The sequence below is a fragment of the Anas platyrhynchos genome, chromosome Z, assembly GCF_047663525.1.
Source record: "Anas platyrhynchos isolate ZD024472 breed Pekin duck chromosome Z, IASCAAS_PekinDuck_T2T, whole genome shotgun sequence".
Taxonomy (NCBI): Eukaryota; Metazoa; Chordata; class Aves; order Anseriformes; family Anatidae; genus Anas; species Anas platyrhynchos.
In genome coordinates, this window is record NC_092621.1 from 5,222,431 (window position 1) to 5,228,889 (window position 6,459).

Sequence of the window (6,459 nt, forward strand, 5' to 3'; positions counted from 1 at the left end):
TTAGATCTTTGTTTGGAGGCTGGTGTCTGCAGCCTTTATACGTATTCCATAAAGAAAGATAACTCACAATGTAATTCAGAGACCTTAAATTAGACTCCTGTTACCACCTTTTACCTGTGAAGCCTGTGGTTAATAGGCACCTAATGCAGATATATAAATATTTCAGCATATTTCCTTCAATATGATTAGCTTTTCCAACATATCAGTTGATTTTCATACAATTTTAAAGGTTATATAGTGGCCTAAGATACACTAGGTACTGTACGAAAAGTGCTCCTCATGAGGATTTATAAGGCCAAAGGCCAAATGTAAGTGACTTCAGCCACTGGAACATATTAGAATTGCTTTGATTTGCAAGCCTTATAAATGGACAAAGCCAGAGAGAATGTAATTTATACTTAAGTAACAGATCAAAAGGGTACTATGAACATGGCTCTAAGAGCTAATGATGATAAAGGATTCAGGGAAATGTTCACATCATCAGAAGGGTTTAATAGATTTCACCTAGTCCTTTTTCTCATCTCCTGTAAAACTCATTTACTAAAGGCTTTAAGTGTGAAATTGCTTGTTTTCTAAATAATAGGGATACAAGATCAAACTATCCCATATGATGTAGTAATGAAGCAAGAAATAATGTACCTTGAAATGGAAAACAAAAGCATAAATAATTAATTACAGTTTTTCAATCTTCACAGAAATACTTTAAATAAATGAATTAATTCAAACTTTATATATTATAGAAATGTATCTAGATACCACAGATGAGATCAGGCTTCAATGTATTTGCAAATGTAGTGCAAAGACTTTCTGAGATTTGATACACAGTAGTTCACCATTTTTAGTTTTCTTCTGAATTGCAGATTCTTGTGGTCTCAAACTTTCCCCCAAACATTGGGAAAAGCCTTACCATCTAAGTCACAGAGCTCCTTCCCCTGAAACTGTTCCTCTGATCTTCTCCAGGTCTTTGATTAGCCTTTAGCAAGACAACCTAACATACACGATCTCGGATGGCTTATACCCAACAGTCATCTTTATCCGGAGAACATTCATCATTGCAACAGCATGACCACCTTGTAGAAATTTAATAAGATTTTCAGTGATTAACTTTCATAATGAGAAAACCTGCTAGGCAAAGAGGCGTTCTACACCACTCTGCATGTTCCTGGTGGAAAAAGTGCTCCTATTAAATACAGGGTTTACTGTTCTGCAGGAGGCCACAATGTCCTCCCACAAGCAGTCTTACCAGTCTTTGAATGTTTCAGCCCACAGCACAGGATGTGGTGTGAGAGCTACAATGAGATCTGCCATCAGATCCTTCCCTCTACTTCTCCATTCTGGGACAGCAGGGAGACAAATGCAAACAGGTAGGAAAGGCAAAACTCTATCATTTTGTGTGTTTCAGAGATTATTTTATTTTCTACATAACTTTAATTTTGATGTGACATTCTAAATGAGCAGTCTTGGGGATAGAAAGCTTAGACATGAGCCCTTGCTGCTGCACAACAAAGCAAAGTCATTTGTTACAAATTTCTAGTAAAAGACATCCAGCCTCCTCTATTTACAAGTGTATACAATCGCAGCAGACAAAGCACACCCTTTACCAGCAGCTTATTAGCTCCCCAAAGACCATTTCCAGCAATAAAGACAAGTCCATTTGCTATAAACCAGTTTAATTCTTACTGCTGAATATGATGTGGTTTTAGATATGATGCATATCTACTAATAACTAAAAAGTGGTCACTGAGTGTTTGACCCTTAGTTGCTGGGGGTCAGATTACTTTCATGCTAGTATAAGCTAGAAGAGAAGTGAGATCTTCCTAGCAAAGCTGTTGACCAGTCTCAGTGCTGATAATCATGCTTTCTCTTCTTTGACTTGAACTGAAAATGAACCACCCATTTAACGAACAATGTTCCATCTGGGGTAAGTAGTCAGGAATTGATCCTTGAACTACAGTGTTAGAAGTAGGACACTGAACTTGTAAATGCATTATTTCCTTCCTCATTTTGATTTATTTTTTCCTTTTTCTTGAACTTCATGGTGCACAGCAGGATCTAGGACATGGTTTAAAATAGAAGTAAAAATAAATAAATAAATAAACAAACACAAGACCTATGTCTAGATTATGTACGGGGATTTTAAAAATATTAGACCCAGACTTCCTGAAGTGATATCACCATAAAACAACAAAATATAACAATGTACCAAGGATCCAATTGCAGTCGTAACATCTGTCTTAATTATGTAACCCAAGTGATTGTCAAGCATCAAGTTCTCTTTAATAAAACCTCAGAGCAAGGCAATTTGTATCACTTAGCTGTTGCATTTCATATGTACAAATTGCACTTAAAAGTATACATCCTTTATGTAGCAGTTGTGAACTGATAGCTATAATGCTGTACTTTCCTGTTATGGAGCGTGATGAAGAGCACAAAGATTCCCTACGGAATTCTGACAAACTGCTTCATAGCAGTAGAAATTAAAGCTTTACTTTGTTAGTATATGCACTGGGCTATTTTTCCTGTCTGATAGTACTGCACATTACTTTTCCAATTGAAAGAGTTATTTTAGCTATGGTAAATGCGTTAGGCTAATCTATCAGCAGTCCATGTGGTACCTACAATTCGGTGTCAAGTTAAAACACTCTACTGATTCGATAAATTCTCAGGGTGCCTTATGATGTTGAGAAAAATACTGCCATCTGACACAGCTTCCGACCTCCTAGCCTCTAAACACACAGATTTTGCTGTTTATCCTGATATAATCAGAAACATGCCCACAAAACAAAACAAAACAAAACAAAACAAAAAAAAAAAAAGCAGTAGTTGCATCGTGACAGGTAGACTACTTGTGTAGACATAGTCTCACAGTAAATAATGCAACAGCATTTTCACTCTGCTTGCATTTGGACAGTTTGGCAGATTCCTATCTGATGCAAACGAGCTTTTCAGTTTTTTTGTTTGCTTGCTTGTTTTTTTCCCTGTAGTGCTCACAGCATGGAATCCTGACTCAAAAGGAAAGAGAGCAGAGTTGGCCTGAACTACCTCTGACACTACTGAAGCTGCATAGCTGGTCTAGGATTTTACAACAGATGGGATGGCAACACCTCGCTGTGCATTTCCCTGTCCAAAACAACTGCATCAGCATATGTTGAACAAGTCGATACATTTATGAAAACCAGTGTGGTATTCAGAGTTTATAGTTCAGATCCTGGCATTTTAGGTTAAATCTGTAGCTTGATACTTATGACCTTTTTATAGTATTAACTTCTCTGAAAGACTTCACTGATCTCCCCATGCTGCTTCTGGAGCTGCCACAGGCATCTGTACCATCACCTGTCAAGCGGTGTGACACTAAATGATTCTCTGAGGTCAGGGACAGACTTCAGACTACTACCCAAAATTGTGTTCTTGGACTCCAAGTCCTCTTCCTTACTTGAGCCTCCAAAGTACACTTGAACAGTTAGTTAAGATTAGTTAACTGAATTTTGGTACTAACTTCAGTTAATGCACCAGTTGAGTCTCCTTGTGATTTGTTTTGTGAACAGGTAAACTAAGCAAGAATGAGTCAGAAGCCTGAGGGCTACTTGCATGCTTTAGGCCTTGGTTACTTGTCTTCTTGAAGGAGTTTTTCCTGGTTGCTACATTGCTACATCCTCATTCTTTGTTATTCTTAAAAATCCCTTTTGTTAGCCTTCATATCCCAGTCTTTCTCTGTTTCTTTAAACTTTTGTGAACCTCAATACCTGAGCAATTTCTTTGGTTTTAAAGTCACACCCTTCTTTTTTGTAATATATGACACCCTTCATTTAGGAAATGGACCTGCTAGATTAAATCATCTTATTCTTCTCTGATATAATGAGGCTTAAATGTGGAAAGAACTCCATCAACCTCTTCCAAGTCAGAGGAACCCATATACTTGCAGGTCTCATATGGATCATATTATGCACCTTTTTGTTTCAGGACTAATTCCTGACAATTCAGTACTCCAATGTGTGTCCAGTGTACCATTAGTGTGAGGTCCTAAAGTACATCCTTGAAATTATCCTGATCACCCATATACCTGAAACTTCTCCAAATATATTCCAATCTCTGTTCTTGGGGTCCCCCTCTACTCACCATAGAAAGTCTCATTTAACCCTATTCTGTTTCTCAGCCTAATTCTATTCAGAGTATTTTATTATATAAATTATCTAAGAAGACAGCATTATTTTTTAACATGAAAAGAGAAATCCTGTCCGCAGTCTGATCTCTCAACACACACAGGAAATGTGAGGGATAGGGGATGAATAGGAAGGGTGAATGATGGAACAAGACTAGATAGCTTAATTTTCACCCTTGATAACAAAGAAGAATTGAGTCTGTAGTGATTAATGTAAGTTACACCTCAGAAGTGAAAAGCAGATGCAATTCCTCTTCAGTGAAAAAAATAAAATCAGGTGCTGAAAAGAAGGGGAAAAAAATCAGGCCTGGTTTATGATCACAATGTCTGTGAACACAGTACCTGGAATAAGAAAGAAGAGTGACACACAAATAGCCAGTCATTTTGTTAGAAATTGCTTTTCTGCTGGAGAAAACGTGAAAGAGAATATGTTACAGAGCTCATAGATTTTTAAGAGCCCAGATGCTTGGGTCAAAGTATTGAAGATGAATTTAAGGAATAATCATTGTAGCAACATGAAGCATTTAAATACGACTAGACTGATTCAATTAATATCAGAAAGATAGTCCAACAATAGTACACAAGGTGCTGAGCTGTGAACATTACCAGGAAAGTAAATAACAGAAAGTGAGATGTTTTTGATTAGCAAGGCCTTCCTGTTAGGCTTTCATGTAACTCACCCAAAGAATCGTTCCCCAAATACATGTACCTAAAAGAAGTAGATAACTAAGATGCATCCATGGTTGAGTTAGGTATCAAGATTGCCATTATCTGCCATCAATGGAGGTCAGACCAATATGTTAAATTAAATGCAGACAACTACTCAACTGGTCAAACATAGCTTTCTACTCTGATTTTCTGTGTAGGACAGTTATCTACCCATGCATTTCTGACAATGAGCTCTTAGGATTTCTTAAGAGGCACTTGGCTTGGTTTAAAACTGAAAAGGAGCTATCTTAGCTGGTCAGGGGAGCTAACTGAGTTACATATCGTTTCTTTTATCCAATGTCCAAAGAAGGAGAGTACATTACACCTACTGACAAAAGAGTAAAGTTAGCTTCATTCCTGTGGTCTGACAGTTTTGCACTGAAAGCAGTAGGTTCAATGTTTCCTCACTAACCACAAGAGAAGTTATTTGTGTTAATAAATGGGATAAAAATTAAGAGTTTGGGGCTTGATCCATCTAAAAGGTTATCTGCGAATTTTTGGAATCTCAGTTAAAATTTCATTCACTCCCCATCTTACAAGTGTTTTTCTTTTCTTTTTTTTTTCTTTTTTTTTTTTTTTTTCCAACTGTTCAAACAAATCACTGATGCTTTCTTCAGCCAGCATTTGACAACAAACCACCTACTATAATAGTTAATTTAGGCAAACACTTAAATATTTTCCCTGTAACTGGAGGAAATTTGTGCTTTCAGCTTTCACTATATTTCTAATAGCAAGAATTTTAACACAGTCTCACTGCAGTACTCTAGGATGTTTTCTTTAGAGGAAACAAAATACAAAATAAAATATAGCTGTTATAAACTGTTAATTATAGTTTATAATAGTAATAATCCCATAGAATTTGATCATTACTGCAGTTAATGATCAGTTTAGTAGGGTTTAACTGCCTTCAGTTTCATCTAGGGATATCCAATTAGCAAACCAGTCGTTAAATACTAGTAATGACTAATTATTCGAGGATTAAAAGCTTAAATATAAATAAAATCGAGATTGAGACTCTTAAAATTAATGCGTTAATGTATCCCTTCCTCACCATGAGTTAGAGTACATTTTGTTCTTATGACTACCGCACTTTCTGTAGGGGATTCATTTCCCTCTAAATGAGTTTCTTTTTTTATATTCTCTCCAGATGTTTAACTCACATACATATTAGTCATTGTTTCAAAAGCTCAAATCTTTCCATTTAATAGACTACCTTTAATGAAGCTAAAATTGTTAACTTCCTTTCTGTGTTCAGCATGCTTCTGGGGGGCTTTAAAGCTTTGTTTGATTTTATATGGTTTCAAATTCCTGGTTACATCAAAACCAAACTGCTTTCAATTAGCAAGAGTAATGTTATTTGCCATGTAAACTATCAAATGTATTTACACAACAGAATCAAGATGGCTGGATCTGTCCATGGAAAGCCAATAAAAGGTAATTATAGCAGAGTTCAGCTTAGCCTTTTAGTTAGTACTAAACGAGGCATTACGTACATGGTAAGAAAATGACAATGGCAGAAAAGACAAAGGCAAACAGACACAATTTATCATGATAGAGAAAACCTGCATACATAGATACAGCTCAGCTAGGAT